The sequence below is a fragment of the Pinus tabuliformis genome, chromosome 8 (assembly GCF_031772625.1).
Source record: "Pinus tabuliformis cultivar Carrire ecotype Pingquan chromosome 8, CPIR1, whole genome shotgun sequence".
Taxonomy (NCBI): Eukaryota; Viridiplantae; Streptophyta; class Pinopsida; order Pinales; family Pinaceae; genus Pinus; species Pinus tabuliformis.
Window position 1 is genome coordinate 1866826112 of NC_142294.1, and position 18377 is coordinate 1866844488.

Sequence of the window (18377 nt, forward strand, 5' to 3'; positions counted from 1 at the left end):
AACGACGAACAACATTGCAGAATACAGTGCAGTGGTTGAATTATTGTCTGAATCTATTTCATTTGGAATTCGACGTTTGATAGTGAGGTTAGATTCTGAACTCGTTGTATTACAGCTTAATAGAGTATATGCCATTAGAAATCCTGTGTTATTAAGGTTGTTTTTGAGAGTGCGCCTCTTGGAACGTGAATTTGATTACATTGAATATCAGCATATTCCAAGGTCTTTAAATACATTAGCAGATGCAATTGCTTCTCGAATGTTGGACAGACATTTACGATAATCATGCAAGTAATTTTAAAAACATTTCATCACATATGTTAAACAAGATAAGCCGGTAATAATGATATATATATATAGATAGGAGTGTGTCAAAAATATACATCGTCTTCGATCATAGGTTGAAAAACACCTTATGATCGGCAAAAATGATAAGTACAAAAAACCGAAAATGTCATATGTGTCTACAAAAGTGACTAGCCAATCACTGGTGGTGCTCTCTATACGAGACCACTGCCCGCGCTACCCTACACAGGAACCTCCTAAAAGGTCCTGGGACTGCGACCACATAGCGCTGAAGTCGAATAGGAATGTCATCTATGGTGGTCTCTGGTATACCCGCTGTCAGACGCTCTAGATCCTGTTCCAGCTCGGCTAAGGTCTCTGCGGCCGCATCCTGTGGGGCTGGTGCTGGTACAGCTGGTACTCTCCTCTCAAAAGCCCGGAGGTTGGCCGGACGCCGTGGACCTACATCTGCATTTTGAAAATTTGTGCTGTCAGTTTTGAGGCGATATATAAAAACAAAAAAATATACATAATTTAAAAACTTGTGAAAAATGAAATACCTCTGTCATCCCACTGTTCTCCCTGTGGAAGAACCATGTCCGGATCATTCCGAAAATCCATTCCGGCATAAGGAAAATCCTGAATAGCAAAGACCTGGCTCTCTAGCCAGTGAAAGTAACCATCAGGAAATCGAACAACTGTCGCACCCTCATCAGGATGCCGGGCCATTACCGCAACCCATCTCGTCAACTTAGACTCCCGAGGAGCCCCAACTGGAACGGTAAGATGCTGGGGGATCAGCATTGGAACTCTCTCTAAGGCAAAGCTCACAACTAAAGGCCCATATCCAAAAGTCTTCAGTTGTTCGTTCTTTGCCCTGGTTAGTTGGCCCTTCATATTGGCCAACACAGCATCGCACCAGTTGAAAATGGTGCCTCGGTAGCAATCTATCGCCATCTGCATTTGGGACCCGGTGGCAATGTGTAAGGCGGTTGCGCCGCAGAGTCTGGTAACAGTAAAGGCTATCACCATAAGTTCGGGCAGGGATATGTACTTGATTTCTATCCCTTTCTCCTAGTTTTGATTGTTGCACCACTCTAGCCGGAGGCTAGCAAGGGATTGGCCACCCGGCCTAGTCCCAGACAGAGTCAGTTGCTCGCCCCTATTTGGCAAGCCAGAGAGAAAATATATATCGGAGGGCTCTATCTCGAGCTGGTTCTCTCCGATGTAGAAGCATTGATCCTGAACGTTCCACCTTTCAACCAGCCACTCAAGGAATGGCACCTGGCCCCTCATGCCAGGTATGGCCCAGTATTTGTACAAACCGCATGCTTTTAACGCATCAATAGAAGGTTGATGACCAATTGCGGCCAAATCAACGTCCTCGTGTTCTCTTTCTCTCCATTCTAGCATGGTGAATGCCCTACACACCAAAAAACAATAGTTAGAATTCATTTGAAAAAATTTGGTTGGTTGAATTTGGAGTTTGGGGTTTCAAAATGCGTGTTTCACGGGGTACGCACCCTGCGTTCAGAACACAGAGTGGCGGTACGCAGCTGGTCTGAAGGCGGGCTGCGTACCCCGACCTTTTTCCTATATACAAAAAAGGTCGTGGTACGCAGGTCGCCCATGGGGCACCTGCGTACCCCGAGAAACATATCCTAAAACCCTAAACCCCCTAAAAAATCAAACTAAAACCTAAAAATGAATTTCAAACGGATGAAATTGAAGAGGAGGATGTTGTGGAATACCTAAAAGAGACGGCGCTCGATTCTGACGGTCGGATTCTCCGCAATGACCACAGGAAGTTCTCTTGTCAAAAACCCTTTTCTCAACCTCAACAGTAAAATGGTAAAAATGACATGGTAAAAAGTCTTTTTATAGGTTTTTTGGATGAATGAATGTTAAGTTTGTTTATTTTTCACCATGAAAGGACATTTTTCAATGTATTTTTACCCATCTTAAACAGGTATGAGTAATGTGTCGTTTTTGTGCAGGACAAAAGGACTTTAGAGTAAAATCATCATTTTTCACGAACCAAAACATCAGAGTCATCTTTTAAGCTCTTTTCTGACTCCTAAAACATGAAAAGATTGCCGAGCGCTTCTTTTACACTCGTTAAAACGGAATTAAAAGACGGTCCCCTTATAGCTCTTTTCTGACCGTAAAAACAGGAAAAGATTGCCGGGTTTTTGTCGTTTCAAACTCGATATGGAAATAAAACAACGTGTCCTTGATCGCTTTTTACTTTTCAGGTCAGAGATACTAATCATAAAAGTACTCCTTGGTCGCAAGATCAAGCGGTTCTCCCAGGTATTATTTTATACTTTTTCGGGCTTGGGGGACACAAATTTACGAAAAAGTTCAACCTGGAGTCTTCTTAAGTTTTTCAGACTCTCTAAAATTGAAAAACGCCGAGTTTCTCCTATACTGGGCTCGTTAAAATTTCACAGTAAAGGACCTGTTCAATTACAAACAGGAACGAACCACTCCTTCCTAGGGTTCGAATCAAAACTAGGTTGGACTCATCCGAAGGATGAGCTTATAATCAAGCATATGTTATCCTCCTCAAGCTTGTTAAAAATAAAGAGGTACTTGCCAGAAATGGTGGGGGAAAAGAGAGAAGAATGAACCTATTTGTTATCCTTTGTTACAGAAGAACCTTATCACCACTCTTGAACACGACACTTTCCGTTCACCTGGGTTGGGAAATCCTTTGCCTTAAAAGTTGATCAAACCACTTTGAAAGTCTTCAACCGTTTCCGGGTATTAAATTTGGGTCAATCGTAACCAAACCATCTGTTGTGTCGTTATGTGTTCAAGAGGTCTCTGCAAATAAACTTTCATATGCAAAATACTTGTCATCCATTTGACCATCCTTGAGTCAGTCCTTACAACAACATTTCTTCAACTTGAACAATGATTTCGTGTTGTGGGCTTGCCTGCAACGGGTCGCTTTCTATCGACATCAGCACATTATCTAGAGAGATGACTTAGAAATCGTCAGTACCTTGAAGTCTGCATGCATCAATGGCAGGTTTCTCGCCTTTGACGTCAGTTTACATCATTGACTTTCGATCGAAGGATTCCGTGAAATGTTCGACATCAACTCATTTATTCACATCTCATGGATTGTACTGGGTACTTTGAGAACCATTGACATTACTGGTGCTCTCTCTCACACTTGTTAACGGTTTACATCATTGACTGGTAATCAAGTGGTTTCTACCATGCTCGACATCAACTCATTTATTCGCATGGCTAGAATCGTACCAATTCGGGAAGTAGAAATGAAGGCCCTGGATCTAGTTCCCACCATCCACGCTGCAAGGAGTTTTGTATTCATTATATAGTAGACCAATTATAAACAGATGGATGCGCCCATACTGTGTCTACGCAAGTCTATGATTATGATGTACTGCAAGATCATTCCTGTATCAGAGTAGTTAGTCTGTTAGTTAAAGTTTTGATCTGAGTATGGGAATGCCTACCTCAGCGATGATATAATCTTATACATGTATTTTGTGTTGAAAATTGCAGGTTCTGACCAGGCTCTCCACAAGATAATCCTTGAAATGATAAAGCGCTTCACCCTTCCTAGATAATACAAAACCCTAATCTACTACAGGCTTCGCACTTTAGGGGGAAATCTGTTACACTAAAAAATGTCACCATGGCTATTTACAGTTAGTATGGCTCTATCAACGGTCATGCTATCCTCCTGGGCAAGTCTTATGCCTCTGCTCTCCATGTCAAACTCCAAAAAGAGAGAAAGTCTTTGTAAATGTGTTTATCTCTGGGTACGCAGATTCTCTCGGCCTTACCTACGTATACGCACCTGATGTTCACAAAAACTGCGTACTTGTACGCTCTGTATGTAAAGGGGCAGGTGCATACCCCTGTAAAGGACAAAAGGCGCAAGTTTCACTCCAAAAAGGTTACTTGTGGTCATTTCTAGAGGCTTCTAGAAGTATGTTTGACGTGTATGAAGCGCCTCCAGATGGTTCATATATCCCTACCAAAGAGGAACTTATCCCATCAATAAGGGAGCTATCCCATCCAAAGAGGGGATTATCCCATTGATGGTGGACCTGAATAACTTCCTCTAGAGCACTATAAATACAGGCATTGGGCCAGAAGGAGGGGAGGTTAAAAAGCTAAACATTTCTAAGGGTAGATGCTGCTGGAATTAGGACTCCCATTTAGAAGCTTGTGAGGAGAGATTACCATCTTTGCTTGTTCTATTTGGAAGTGGGTGAGATTTGTCAAAGTAAAGGAGAACTCTTGATGGACCCTAGGAGGGACTTGCACAACACCAAGGCTCAGGTTGTAATTGTTCCTTTTGTTTCCTATTAATGCAAATGAGTCCATTCTTCTCAATAACTTGTTATTTATGAGTTGTTTCATGTACTCCTTGGTCTATATGTTAAATATGTTTTATTTTATGAGATTATTAGGTGCTATTTAATCGTTTGATTGTTAGTGAATGCAGGTTTCATAAGTGAAGGAGGAGCTCATCCGGATCGGCGAGGCTAGACTGCTACAACAGCGTTGGACTACAGGTAGGATCTAAACACTTGATTTCTCGTATGGTAAATGCATGTTTAGAGAAGGATTGCTCTTGTTTGTCTTGTTTGTCACTAGAGAGTTTTAGGCTCCTAGGGAGGTTGGTTGTGTCCGCACTATCGACTCTTTCCGCCTGACAGACAGCTATTCTGGTTTCTTCCTTTATGAAATGTGAAAGAAGAGAGATCAATAGACTTACCGGTGTCTTCCGTTTGTCCCTCGATCCGGCCTCTCTTCTCTTTGGGAGTTCACAGCTACTTGCCTTCTTGCTTGTCCAACTTCAATTTCCTGCAAGATCACAAGAGAACAGCTACTTGCGACAAGAGAAGAACACTACACAAAGACAGATATTCACATTCATAACTAGTTTAGGATTAGAAATAAACTAAACATACTAATGCATTCATACATCAAAAATACATCAGCATATAGGAGAAACCAAGATAGATTTATTGATGAATAACAAGGTTCAGGAAGAGATACAACCCAGAGGGCTCCAATCCAGCATCTCCTTCCCAGCAAATGGAATTCCTATCTTCACTCCCTTCAAAGCATTAAGCACCCAATGATTCCAATCTCAAACCAACAACAATTCTTTGCAATAACAAAATTCCAGCCTCTAGATCTCATGGAGGAGAGATCCATATATAGATGTTTGGAGAGAGGATGAGTCAGCTTGAGATCTGACTAGTGTCCTCTCCCTCTGTCAGTTCTTGAGTCCACGTGGAGGTTCTTGCTTCCACTTGGAGATTTGGAACCTCTTACTCATCACCAGTCAAATTCCCTGAGCCAAGTGTCATTTTGGAAGCTTCCTGGGTTTTGACACCTTGAGAAATGAGCCTGCCACATGTCCACTCTCATTCAGCGCAGGTAGCCAGTGTTCCATTTGACATTCAACGCAGGTAGCCAGTGTTGGCTTTGACATTCAGCGCAAACAGCTAGTGTAGCCACTGAAATGATCCTGAATTGACTTGTTTTTGAGCAGTTTCTGGTGGAGAACTTCTGTGAATTGTTGTGGTTTGTTAGCCTTGTTCCTCTAGGGGTAGGAACAACATGTTTAGGGACTTTGGATCCCTTAGATTATGGACATTTCATGCTCAATGTTGTAAGGCACAAAAATGTCTATAACAGACATATTTGGGATTACTTCACTACTATCTTGGAGTTGAAGTCTTCCAACGTCCACATCATATTTTCATTTCTCAGAGTATATGCAGCAGAGATTCTTCAGCGATTTGAAATGTAGGATTGCAAGCCCGTTCTTATCCCCATGGAGAAAAACTTGAAACTTTCAAAATTTGAAGGGAGGAAATGGTGGACAACACTACTTACAGAAAGTTGAATAGCAGCTTGATTTATTTGACAAATACTCACCCTGATCTATCTTATGCAGTCAGTATTCTTTCACGTTTTATGTAGGAACCACGAGACAGTCACTGGAATGCCACCAAAAGAGTTCTTCGATATATAGCCCTTGTGGGTGCAGTCAAAATAATTTGTTCGAGCTACTATCTATAGAGTAGCCATAATGTAATAATGAGTTGCGAGGACAAAGAGTGTGGTATTGCAAGTTGTGTGAACAAGAAACTGGGACTGTGGAGTTGTATTTTTGTGCAACTATTTTGCTACATAAGTGCATGGGATTGTGCACGCAGTGTTGAAAACTATGCTTTAAATATTGTGGAGATCATGGGAATTATTGGTTAGTTGTCTGAATGGGTCTACATATGAAGCTAGATTGCAGTTGTTGTAGTTGATTCAAAGTGTTGAACTTTTTTGGCAAGAGTGATATGTTGTATGTGTAGCTGAGTTGGAATGTTTCCATAAGTTATGTTCCTTCTATTTATGGAGTTTGTCCAATGATAGAAATCAAGATAAATTGATTTTCTTGCGATGTGAAATTGTGTGGAGCTGGAGCGACCAAGAAAATTTTGAGAAACAACCAGCGTCAAAATTTGCTAGCATAGGAGTAGGAGTTGGAGCGTAGAGGTGTATGTAACCTTGCGTGGAATAGATTCTCTGTGGAGCGGTCAACAATGAGCAAATTTCTTGTTGCAAAAATTATAGAGGAGGTAAAGGTTCACATTGTGATGAAGTTTAAATGGGCTTTATATGTTTGAGCAAATAATTGTCACATAGGAATATTATTGACCTTTGTATTTGTTGTATCTAACTTGAGATTATTGTAATAAGGCATTGTGTTGTAAGGGGTGCATGATCGGTTGTACCTGACACCCCAAAGTTGATTTCTCAGGTGTGTTGTAAGCCTTGTTGAGTCAGACGGGCAGTGTTTATCCCTCTTAGGAAGAGAGAAGATGTGATATCAAGTTGTGGAATTGACCACTAGATAGATACAAAAGGTGTACTTGTATCTATGCTTGATTTGTAATTGTTGAGTCAGGAATGTAGTGTTTATCCCTCTTCGGTAAAGAGGGATGTGACATCAAGTTGAATTAACCACTAGGTAGATACGAGGGTGGTAGGTGTACTCGTATCTAAACTTGATGTGTAATCGAGGAAGTTAAAATGTGATATGGAATCAAAATTTAAGGAATCAAGTCAGGAAGAGTTTAACATGATTGATGAACCATGTAGGTGAAAAGGATTCCTAGAGAACTGGCGAGTACAGCAGATGGTACCCATGTACCTCGGTAGATGGATTTCTTTTTATATGGACATCAATAATAAGAGAAAAGAGAAACGAAGAATGCCCATTGTGAAGAAATCCGAAAGAGAAGATAATAATTGTTTCTGTAGTTCTACAATTAGAAGATCAGTTTGTTGACATATTTAGAAAATCCTCAGTAATTTTTTTTTTTGGTGAGATAATTAAGGGGGAGAATGTTAGATACGTAATTATCTCACTGACTTCATCACCGCCACACTACTTCGAGTGCATTCACCACCTTAGTCTTCACTACCTCAATGCATCAAATTTTGAAGGGCCAACACCTTTTGGAATCATTGAAACTTGAAGAGGAAAAACTGATCTAACCAACTCATATTTTATAAAAATATAGGTACTAAACAGAGTCAGGTATCTTGCTCCCCTCTTTCTTATTTGCTATTGGGTTGTGTTATATTCTTTCCATGTAGTTAACAGGGGGTTTGAGGGGCACCCGTAACCCCACTTTATGGGGTCTGGGGCAACGCCCCGGAAAATTTTGGTTTTGGACCCTATGTTAGGTTGGGCGGACCCACCTATGGTTTTGTGCATGATTTTCGCACATGTTTTTTGGACGTGATGGTTTTCGGTCCATGGTATTGGATGCGATGGTTTTCGGTTCATGGTATTGGATGCTTCAGCATGTATAAATATGTATTATAACATTGAAAGGAACATAATGAAAAATCAAGCTAGAAGTCCCGATTTTGGTATCCAGGGGAAAATCTCTGTGTATATGTGTTTTATGTGTTATGCTCTCACATTGCTTATTTTATGTGTTTTAGAATTCATGTAAAGGTAATTTTTGTACGGGGTTAAAACCTACATTTGGCATCAGAGAAGTTTTGGCTTCAAGGGGACGCCTTTGTTGCTGAGGGGTTTCGCTCGGGCCTGTGGTAGACCCTGTTCAGTGGGAGATCTGTGAGATTGATTCTGGTGGTGAAAGAAGATGGCGAGCAGTGGAAAGATAGAGATTGAGAAATTTAATGGTCAAAGTTTTGAGTTGTGGAAACTCAAGATGGAGGATCTGTTGGTGGATAAAGACAAGCGGATCGTAGTAGATCCGGGTACCAAACCAACGGGAGTGTCCGATGAAGAATGGAAGAAGTTGGATCGGAAAGCAAAGAGCACAATATGATTGTGTGTCTCAGATTCAGTATTGCTGAATGTATTAGGGGAAGCTACAGCAAAGGCTTTGTGGGACAAGTTAGGGACTTTGTACCAATCTAAGTCTCTGGTGAATAAACTGTTCCTGCGGAAAAAGTTGTATAACCTGAGGATGAAAGATCGAGACTTGGTGACAAAGCATCTGAATGCGTTTAATACTATCGTAAGTCAGTTAGCATCTGTTGATATTAAAATTTTAGATGAAGATAAGTGCATCAGTTTGTTTTGTTCTCTACCAGATTCGTGGGATAGTCTGGTTATTGCAATAGGTAGCAATGAAACTGCCTTGCATTTTGATGAAATAGTCTCATCCTTGCTGACAGAGGAGATGAGACAGAAAAATATGGAGAACAAAAATGGTGATGCCTTGTCTGTACGAGGGTGGACCCAGAACAGAAACAAAAATAACTCATCGAGTGGGAGATCTAAATCTAGAGGGAGATCTAAATCTCCAAGAAAACCTATAAAGGTGGTGTGCTGGAAATGTGGAAAGGAAGGGCACTTCAAAAGGGACTGTAAATCTAAATCTCTTGATAAAGGAAAGGGATCTGATGATGCTCCTTCTATAGAGGCGAAAACCACCTCAGATGAAGGTGGGAATGTGTACTTGGCTTCTTCAAGTACACATGTAGATCATGAGGCATGGTTGATTGACTCAAGTGCATCCTTTCACTTTACTCCCCATAAAGAGTGGTTCTGCGAGTATGAGAAATATGATGGTGGTGATGTCTTCTTGGGGGATGACAGGAAGGCTAGAATCATTGGTTGCGGAAAATTAAAGTTGAAGTTGCAAGGTGGAAGGGTTAGAACACTTCCGGGTGTTCTACATATTCCTGCATTGGCCTTAATTCTGATTTTTGTAAGCAAGCTGGATGATGCAGGTGTAAAAACAGTGTTTGAGAAGGATACCTGCAAGATGGTTCAAGGAGCACTAGTATTGATGTGGGGAGTTCAGCTTGGAACTCTGTACAAGCTGCAAGGTAGCACTGTTATTGATGGGTGCAATAGTTCTCTAGTTCCTGAAAGTGGAGTAGAAAATCTAGTGGTCTTTGGAGATGACCATGCTGTGGCATCAAAGGCTTGGACATATTGGAGAGAAGGGCCTTCGAATACTTCATGGTAAAGGTATGGTAGAAAGTATGAATAATAGCTCTTTGGATTTTTATTTTTGTGAAAATTGTGTATATGGGAAGCAGAATCGGGTGAGTTTCCCCTCTGGTAGTAAGAGGGCGAAACAGATATTAGAGCTTGTGCGCAGTGATGTGTTTAGACCTGTGAAGGTTCCATCACTGGGTAAGTCTGTGTAATATGCATCATTTATAGATGACTTCTCGAGGAATACATGGATATATTTCCTTAAGAAGAAATCTGAAGTCTTTGATATGTTTAAATAATTTAAGGCTCTCGTGGAAAATCAGACAGAGAAGAAGATAAAGGTGCTGAGGACAGATAATGGTGGACAGTTTTGCAGCAAAGAATTTGAAGAATTCTGTAAGATGTGTGGTATATCACGGTAGAAAACTACTCCATATAAACCTCAGAAAAATGGATTTGTAGAAAAAATGAACAAGACGTTGATGGAAAGGGCAACAAGCATGCTCAGTGGTGCCGGGTTAGGAGAGGAATTATGGGCAGAGGCAGTGGATACTGCATGTTACCTGGTCAACAAGTCACCTTCATCAGCGTTGGAGGATAAGACTCCACAAGAGGTATGGACTGGTAAGAAGCCCTCTCTTTCACATCTGAGGGTATTTGGATGTGATGCACATGTACATGTTCCAAAGGAGAAACGAACCAAGTTGGATAGTAAATCTAAAAAGTGCATCTTTATTGGGTATAAGGATTGTTTAAAGGGTTATAAGCTTTGGAAACCAGTCACACGAAAGGTTGTGTACAACCGAGATGTGGTGTTCAGAGAGGTGAAAGATGTTATTAAACATGAAGTCCAATGAAAGGAACTTAAGAAGATAGAGTTTGAGCTAAAGGAGGAAGAATAAGGCTCTACAGCAGAGGAGGAATCAGAAGATGAAGAGCCACAAACTCCGGCTGTGAGAAGATCAGTTTGAGAAAGAAGGCAGCCTGAAAGGTATATTCCATCTGCTTTTTTTTGAAATTTTGCTTTATCTATTACTGACGATGATCCCAGTGTTGGAGTCGGTCTTTACATCCCTCTGTCAGAGATCATTTCTCTTTTTACATTTCATTTTTAGGTGTCTTTCTCGATTCACTCAGTTGCATTCTGCTAGGAGCATGCCATAAATATGACGAAAGGGTCTTGTCATTCATTACCCCTCATTGCCTTATCATTGCTGGCTCAGGTCTGTCCATTTAAATCAAGTTTTAAAATCACTTACAGCCCTATTTTAGTCTTTTGATCAGCGTAGTCGTCTCAGTCACTATGTCTAAGGTTTCATAAATTGTGTCTTCAAAGTGTCCAATAATTCCAGCATGACTCATGAGGGAGGTCCTTAATAAGTTTTTAGTTTCACTATTTTCATCATCATATGCTCGACTATGACTTTTCTTCAAAACTCTGTTTTGAAGAAAATTCGTCATTTCATTTTTGTAGTAAATTGCCATGTAATTTTCATAATTTTTCCGTTGTTGAAATCTCCAGGCATAGCCCTGGTCTTCCTTTATCAAAACATGCCATTATCCCTACAAAAATTGCCAAAAGATTCATTATTCAAGTAAAAAATCAGAAGGACATTTGAAAAGACAGAAGTTGTATTAAATGCAAAAAGTGCCAAAGTTAAAAACATTACAAAATGGGTTATTGAGAAGCAAAAATTTAATCCATCTCTATATAAGATATTTCTCAAGTTATTAATCCATTTGCATTCAAGAAAACATCAGAGAAGTCAATTGCAATTGTGGGAGGGTGAAATTGTAGGTTAAAGCTGGAACTGTGTGCTGAAGACTATGCGCGGCGCACTGGGATAGGTCGCGGCGCACCCACAGAGCGCGGCGCATAGAGCCGAAATACACAGTGTATTTTTCAAAGGGCGCGACGCATCCAGGCCACGCGGCGCACTGGGTTTGTGCGTGGCGCACAGAACCTCCAACACAAAAAATCGATGTGGCCTCAATGAAAATTAAACCTATTACTCCATTAGCCATGTTCATTGTTTGAAACATCACTTGCTGTGCAAAGAGGTCAAGGATTTTGATTTGAGGGTTTGAAGAGCAAACTTTGTGTTTGAAGGGCCGCACAGCGCATTGGAGGAGGTCACGGCGCACACAAGGCACGTGGCGGACTGAGCAAAATTCCGTAGTGTAAAATTACACTGTCGCGGCGCATCCAAGAGGCGTGGCGCACTGGGTTTGTCCACGGCGCACAGAACCTACATGCTAGTTTCTTGCCACTTCGGTCATCAAATTCACAATTTCTTCTGCTCCAAGTAAGTTCAAGAGCTCTTCTAGTGAATTTAACTTGTGTGGGGTGTTGTTTAGAGGGAAGAATATAAACCCTATATATTGAAAGTTGCTCCTTTGGTGTTGAGAAATTGGTGTTTTCAGATCATAATTTTGGTGCCAAGTTTATTTTCCTATTTGTGATCCCTTCCCTTCTCATAACCCTGTCATTGTAATTAATCCCTTATCCTCAAACCTCCCATCCCTGCTTCCCATTTTCCATATCCTAAGATCCTATCATTCCCAACCATTCTCACTTTCCCATATCACTTTCAAAATCCCTAAATTCCCTCATCCCTCAAAGTGACTGTTGCATATTTTAAATTTCACTTGGCAAGCTCCATCATTCACTTTTCCCATTGTCCCATATTCTTCCTCACAGTCCCGTTTCCCTTTGGCATATTCGGCATTGAAAAACACATCACATATTTCTCTTTGCCAAACCAAACACCTACTCAACATACACATTGCAGCACTATGACAGAGACAGATTCATCATATGAGCAAGAGTATGAGCAAGGCAGTGACTCATCCACTGAGCTTAATGTGCCGAGAAGGCCGCGAAAAGGTGGCAGACATGTCAGAGAAGAGCCTACTTCCCTAGCTCAATTGCAGGCCAGCCCGCTTACAATGACATGCTTTCAGTTTTGTGAGATGATCGCTCAGATCCAGCATCATCAGGAGTTAGTTCGGTTGTTTGTTTTACATTTGCATGATAGTCATGTTACTCTTGCTGGAGTAAACTTTACCTTGACACCAGAAACCATCTCTCAGGCCACTGGGATACCAAATATAGGGGAAGAATGGAACAAAGGGCAGCAGCTGGATAGATCATATTATGAACCTTACATTAGGCCTAGCTATTTGAAGTAGCTCAGGAGAGTATTCCCATTTCAGTTTATGAAGGAATCTTATGCGCCATTGATGAGAGTCATTATCAGATACTTCAGTTGTGAAGGTCGCTTCTCACGCCTCTATGCATACCATATCAGGTTATTGATGCATTTCACAAGAGTGAGATTCATGAACATTCCATATTTCATGTACCAAAACATCAAGAGGATGACCACTCTTGTGTGGAAGAAAACTCCGGAACAGCAGTACAACAACATTTACCACTATGCGCTCATCAAGATTATTGTTGTGCATCAGCTTGGTTTGCAGGGTATCACATGGGATGATTTCATTTCCCGTGATTTTTTCAGAGCTTCAAAGAGCATGAGATAGGTGTACCTTCTCATCAGTATGAGCACCATGAGACTGTTAGGGTGCCAATATTCATCACATATCAGAGGGGCACAACACATTTGTTTGCAGTAGCAAAGCGAGTGTTATCTCCACCCGGGGTGGAAGGGGCCTCACTTCCTCCATCAACACCATAGGTACAGGACAAAGGCAAGAGGCCAATGCAGGATGAGGGGCCTTCAGGTGAAAGAGAGACCGACTTCATTCTCATTCATGATGACAATACCGATACAGGCCCATAAAATGCCCATCTTAGAGAGATCATCCAGGAGCAGCAAATAGAGATCAAAGCCTTATCCCTTGACTTGGAGAGGGCTAAGTGGACTATGAAATACTTGGAGCAGAGGAACAAACAGCTTGAATATTAGCAAGCTATCATTGAGATACAAAACATTCGCGAGAATCGCCAAGCTGCACAAAGGAGAAGCGTTGAGCTCACTTCGTTGGAGGAAGAGATTAATGAGGATCGAGAGTCTAATCACGAGAGAGTTAACATCCACTTAGAGAGACTACTAGACAAGGCTGATAAGGACCTTGCATTGCTAAGACACATGGCTTTCCACTACAGGGCGTGACATATGAGTTCCAAGGCACGACTAAGGAATCTGAAGGCAAAATTGAAGAAGGTGACAAAGAAGCAAAAGAGGAAAAGAGAGCATGATCGTCTTCAGATCTTGGCCGAATTTTCTTTGGCTGATCATGGCACTTGATAAGGCACCTTCAGCCCAAATTTCAAGGAATTTGGAAAAAAATTTGTCAATTTTGAATTTTTGGTTTTAAAAACAGGTTTTTCTGCCCTGTGCGCCACGCCACGTCACGCACGCTTATAATTGGGAGATCTCCAGGAGGAAAACTTTAAATTTTTGGATTTTTCATCAAAATTTATGCATACTCATGGATTACTGAAGGATTTCATCAAGTTCTGGGTTGCCTAAAGGGTAAAAAACACCCTAAAAATGACCTCACTGCCCCTATTTTGACACACAGGAAGCAGTCTTGGGAGATTGAGGTTTTGGAGGGGCAAATGACATCCAAATTCATAAATTCCACTTGGGTTGGAATGTAGACAGGTAGGGCTTTCCAACAAGCACATTTGGGCTCAATTTGGACGTCACGAAGTGCCTCAAAATCAGCTCCAAAGTGGCACGACGTGTTAGCTACCTATACCAATAGGTTTCATTTTTCATGATTGGTAGGGGAAGTGCCAATATGATCTACTTTGGTGATGCAAAGATCTCATATTTGTGTGGAAAACACCTATCTACAACTGGTTGATGCTGTCCTACTTCTGAATGGGTGATCCAACAGTCTAAGTTGGGTCATGCCATGTTTCAATTGTTTGTTGTAGATTAGAGAAAGAAATCTATCCAAACTGTTCAATCTTGGCAGATAAAGTAGTTAGGTAGAGAATGAAGGTTCCCAACTGTTTAATTTGGGGCCTTGGAAGTAATAAGGCTAGCCTTAGATAGAAAATCAAAAGGAAAAAGCCAAAGGAAAAGAAAAGGCACATGAGGGTTTGCAAGTCTAAGTGCACCCTCCTTGAAGTAACAAAAAATGCTAGGCAATAGAATGGGTAGGTAGATGGGGTTGCAGAAGCATGATTTATGACATTTCACTGGCCTAAGCAAAGGAAAAACATGGTGTCAGTGCAGATCTTCCTATTCAGCAGTTTTCTAGCAGCAAGATGAAGCATGTCTAACTTCCCAATCATCCCCCATCACATTCCTTGCTAACATCCCAATACCACCTTTGTTCATGAGAGAAAACAAACTCATTGATTGATTCTTGTTGCATAAAGAGCCACATTTCCTGTGTAAAAGTCTTTTCATTTTGATCTACTCTCCTAACTAAGTTTGCTTCCTATAAAACTTAGTCTTTGCTTCCTCTTCTCCATATATTCCATCCAATACTAACTACTAACTCTATCTACACTTAACTCCCTATGTTCCCCTTTCCCTATTACTATATCACTATTGTGCATAAAATGCCCCAAAATGTATATATCCCTCCCCTTGGGCATTATAGCCATATGTTCAAATATTGGATAACCATGCAGAATCAAAGTCTTGTTCAAAGATGCGTTGTTTAAAGTCAGGGATTAAACTAACCCCTGGTTGGTTTAATAACCTAAGCCCTACCCTTTTTCCCCTTACAACCCCTTTGAAATGTTTTACCCGCATTATTTGCAAAAACCTTGTAAAAACCCACTGCTGCTGCCTATCCAAAGTTTTGTTATAATGCGCATTGAACACAAAAAACATTGAAAAAACCCAAAATCCGCCGGAGTCCAAAGGTCCCGCCCTGGCGCACATTTCCAGAAATAAAATAATTTATTGCTCGCCCCGCTGCCGTATTGTCCTACCAGGTTTGCAACCCGTCAACCGTCGGATCTGGGCTTTCCCATCCGACGGCCCATATCAATATCGGGCCGCCCCCGATGTCCGGACTATAGCACCCGAAAAGTGTCAGAGGGTGACGTCAGGGCAGTGCCACGCATCGCTCCCAGGTTATATCGGGAGGCCGCCTGCCAATACCACCCCCATACAATAAGCGGTCCGAAATTACCACTTACTGCTTTGGTTTACCGCCCGCCCACGTCACGCCCACGTCATGCCAAGTCGGCGTCGCGTCAGCGCCCGGCCCGCCATTGCTCTGACCTGTCCGCCACCTCATCAGTCCTCGTAAACCACTCACAGGCCGCCACGTCACCCTTCCGTACCCGACCCCACCCGATGATGTCATGCTGACGTCATCCAAAAAACGCGCCAAAAGCCCAAATGTCCATATTTTCGCCAAAATTCGCGTTTTTCTCATATTTTCACCAAAAGAACTATTTAGCTCTCTGCATGTAATTTATGACGTTCTCGCCGCCAACCTGCAGAAATCGATTGTAGAGACCGTGGGTGCCCTCAATTCACCTACATTGCCACCATTTGTCGTCTGCACCAGGTATTTATCCAAGTTTCTCCACCGCGCCTGGTTTTTTGCATAAATTCACCAACACAAGTGAGAAAAGAGAGGAAATCACTGTAATTACCAGCAAATCCTTGGTGACCACCATTTATCTTCAGTTATAAGGTCGAATTCACCTACAGAAGTCCACATTGAGCCAAGTTTCCATCAATTTACAGTCAGTTTGCGCATTCGTGAACTTAAACCTCTGCTGCACTAGTTCACCGGGAAAACAACTCTTAAGTCCCAGCATCTGCTCATTGAACCTCTTTCAGGAGCATTTTAACTTATTTTCACCATAATTCACCCTGTTTCCTCTGCAAATCGCCCTGCTCTTGCAAAATTCACTGCCCTGTGTTGCTGTGCCCAGAAAATCAAGTTCAAATCCATTTCCAAGTGTTAGTGGACCATGGAAACACCAGTAGCATTGAACATTCCACCCTTGAATGCCCCACACAGAGAGCTAGAATGGCAGGCCCTGGGTGATAGAGATTACCAGATGACAGAAACACTCTCAATGGACACTAAATATAATATTCATGTACTCAATGAGCTGAAGGCCAAGCACCTCAGTGGAACTGATATTCTAGGGATTTGGGACTCCAATTTGCCCATTTATAACCTTCCTCAAGTCAATGTCCTTCCAGATTTAATTCATAGATGCAGTGCCAACTATGACCCATGTCAAAGAGCTGTCCTCAATTCCTCAGGTTCAGTTTTGTTCCATGTCACCCCTGAGGCTATAAATCAAATGCTGCACTTTCACACTACAAAGCCATTGACTCCTCTTTCCATGATGGACTTGCTAAAGAAAGGAGGCAAGCTGTCTAGTGCCCAAATCATAAAGATTAATCAGCTATTCATTGAATCAGGCTCTCAAACTGTGAGGACCCCTCCTATAGGAAATGTATATTTCAATGAGTTGGGCAAGTTGCTTGTGGATTTGATCAGTTATGTCCTGGGTTACAGATCAGCTGAGGATGCTGATGAAACCATTCTGGCAATGATGTCTATCTTCTCCCCTGGAATGCCTCCTTCTGTTCACTATGATTATGCTGCATACATTGCCAATAAGATTCATGAGCAATTGATGAATCTAGAGAGGGAAAAGGTGTTTAGATACACTTCATACATCTATCACTTGTTCCTATTTTATCAACCTGATGGCTTCCCTATTACTCTCAAGAAGTTTGATGCTCAGGGAAACCCAAGGTCTGTGGTATTTTGGACTTCAGTCTTTCATCACACATCTTATTCACCATACAGCTACTGTGAATTCATAGACCTCTTTATCCATCCAGCTATGTCCTTGCTATTGGGTACCCCTCCTCCAAGATTGACAGATGAGATGCAAAGGATTCTCCAGCTCTCAAAGGCCTACAGCATTGGGGATTGGTACTTTTACCAAAACCATACAGTGATCAGAATATATGGCTGTGAATTAGCCCCATATAGGCTGCCAAGATATGTCCCTATGAGACTCTTTGCCTTAGAGTATTTCAGGCAGTTTGGAAATGCAGACATGGTCCATTTCCACAGCAAAAACAAGAAGGTACAACTCAAAATCAGAAACCAGCTAGGCCCATTTCTTTATAATAAAAGGGAAGAAGGATGGAAAGAAGCAGATAAGATCCTAGAGGGCCTCCAATTGCAAACCAGTTTCCTCTGGTCACCCTATGACCCCAATCACTTCATTAGTCTTAGAAGGGTCAAATATAAGATGGCTAGTTATGATCATGTCAGGTTGCCTCATATTGAAAAATATGCAAATCTATTAAGATGGAAAGAGGGCACTCTAGAAGAGGCAAGTACTAGAGAAGAAATAGCACAAAGAGAAGCAAAGAAACTTGAGAAGGAAGCTGACTTGGAACATTGTGAACAGGTTTCTTCTTCTTATCATATTCGAATTGGAGCAGCTGCCTCATCCTCTACAGCCCCCCAGCAAGCAGCTAAAACTACTCCTCAGGCAGCCAGCAAAGGTAAAGAAAAAGAGATGGAACAGGAGCAGCCACCCCCTACAGCAGAACAGCAAAAAGAGCAGCCCAAGCAGCAAGAAGAAACGGCTGAGGCCCCAATATCTACA

At 41.7% G+C, this 18377-nt stretch overlaps 1 pseudogene across 1 annotated transcript in view; it reads right to left on the reverse strand.

Annotated features, from left to right (window-relative positions):
* Positions 1-18377, reverse strand: part of LOC149243775 (lipase-like PAD4) — a 176393-nt pseudogene that overhangs the window by 106099 nt on the left and 51917 nt on the right. The gene's annotated exons all lie outside the window — the stretch shown is intronic.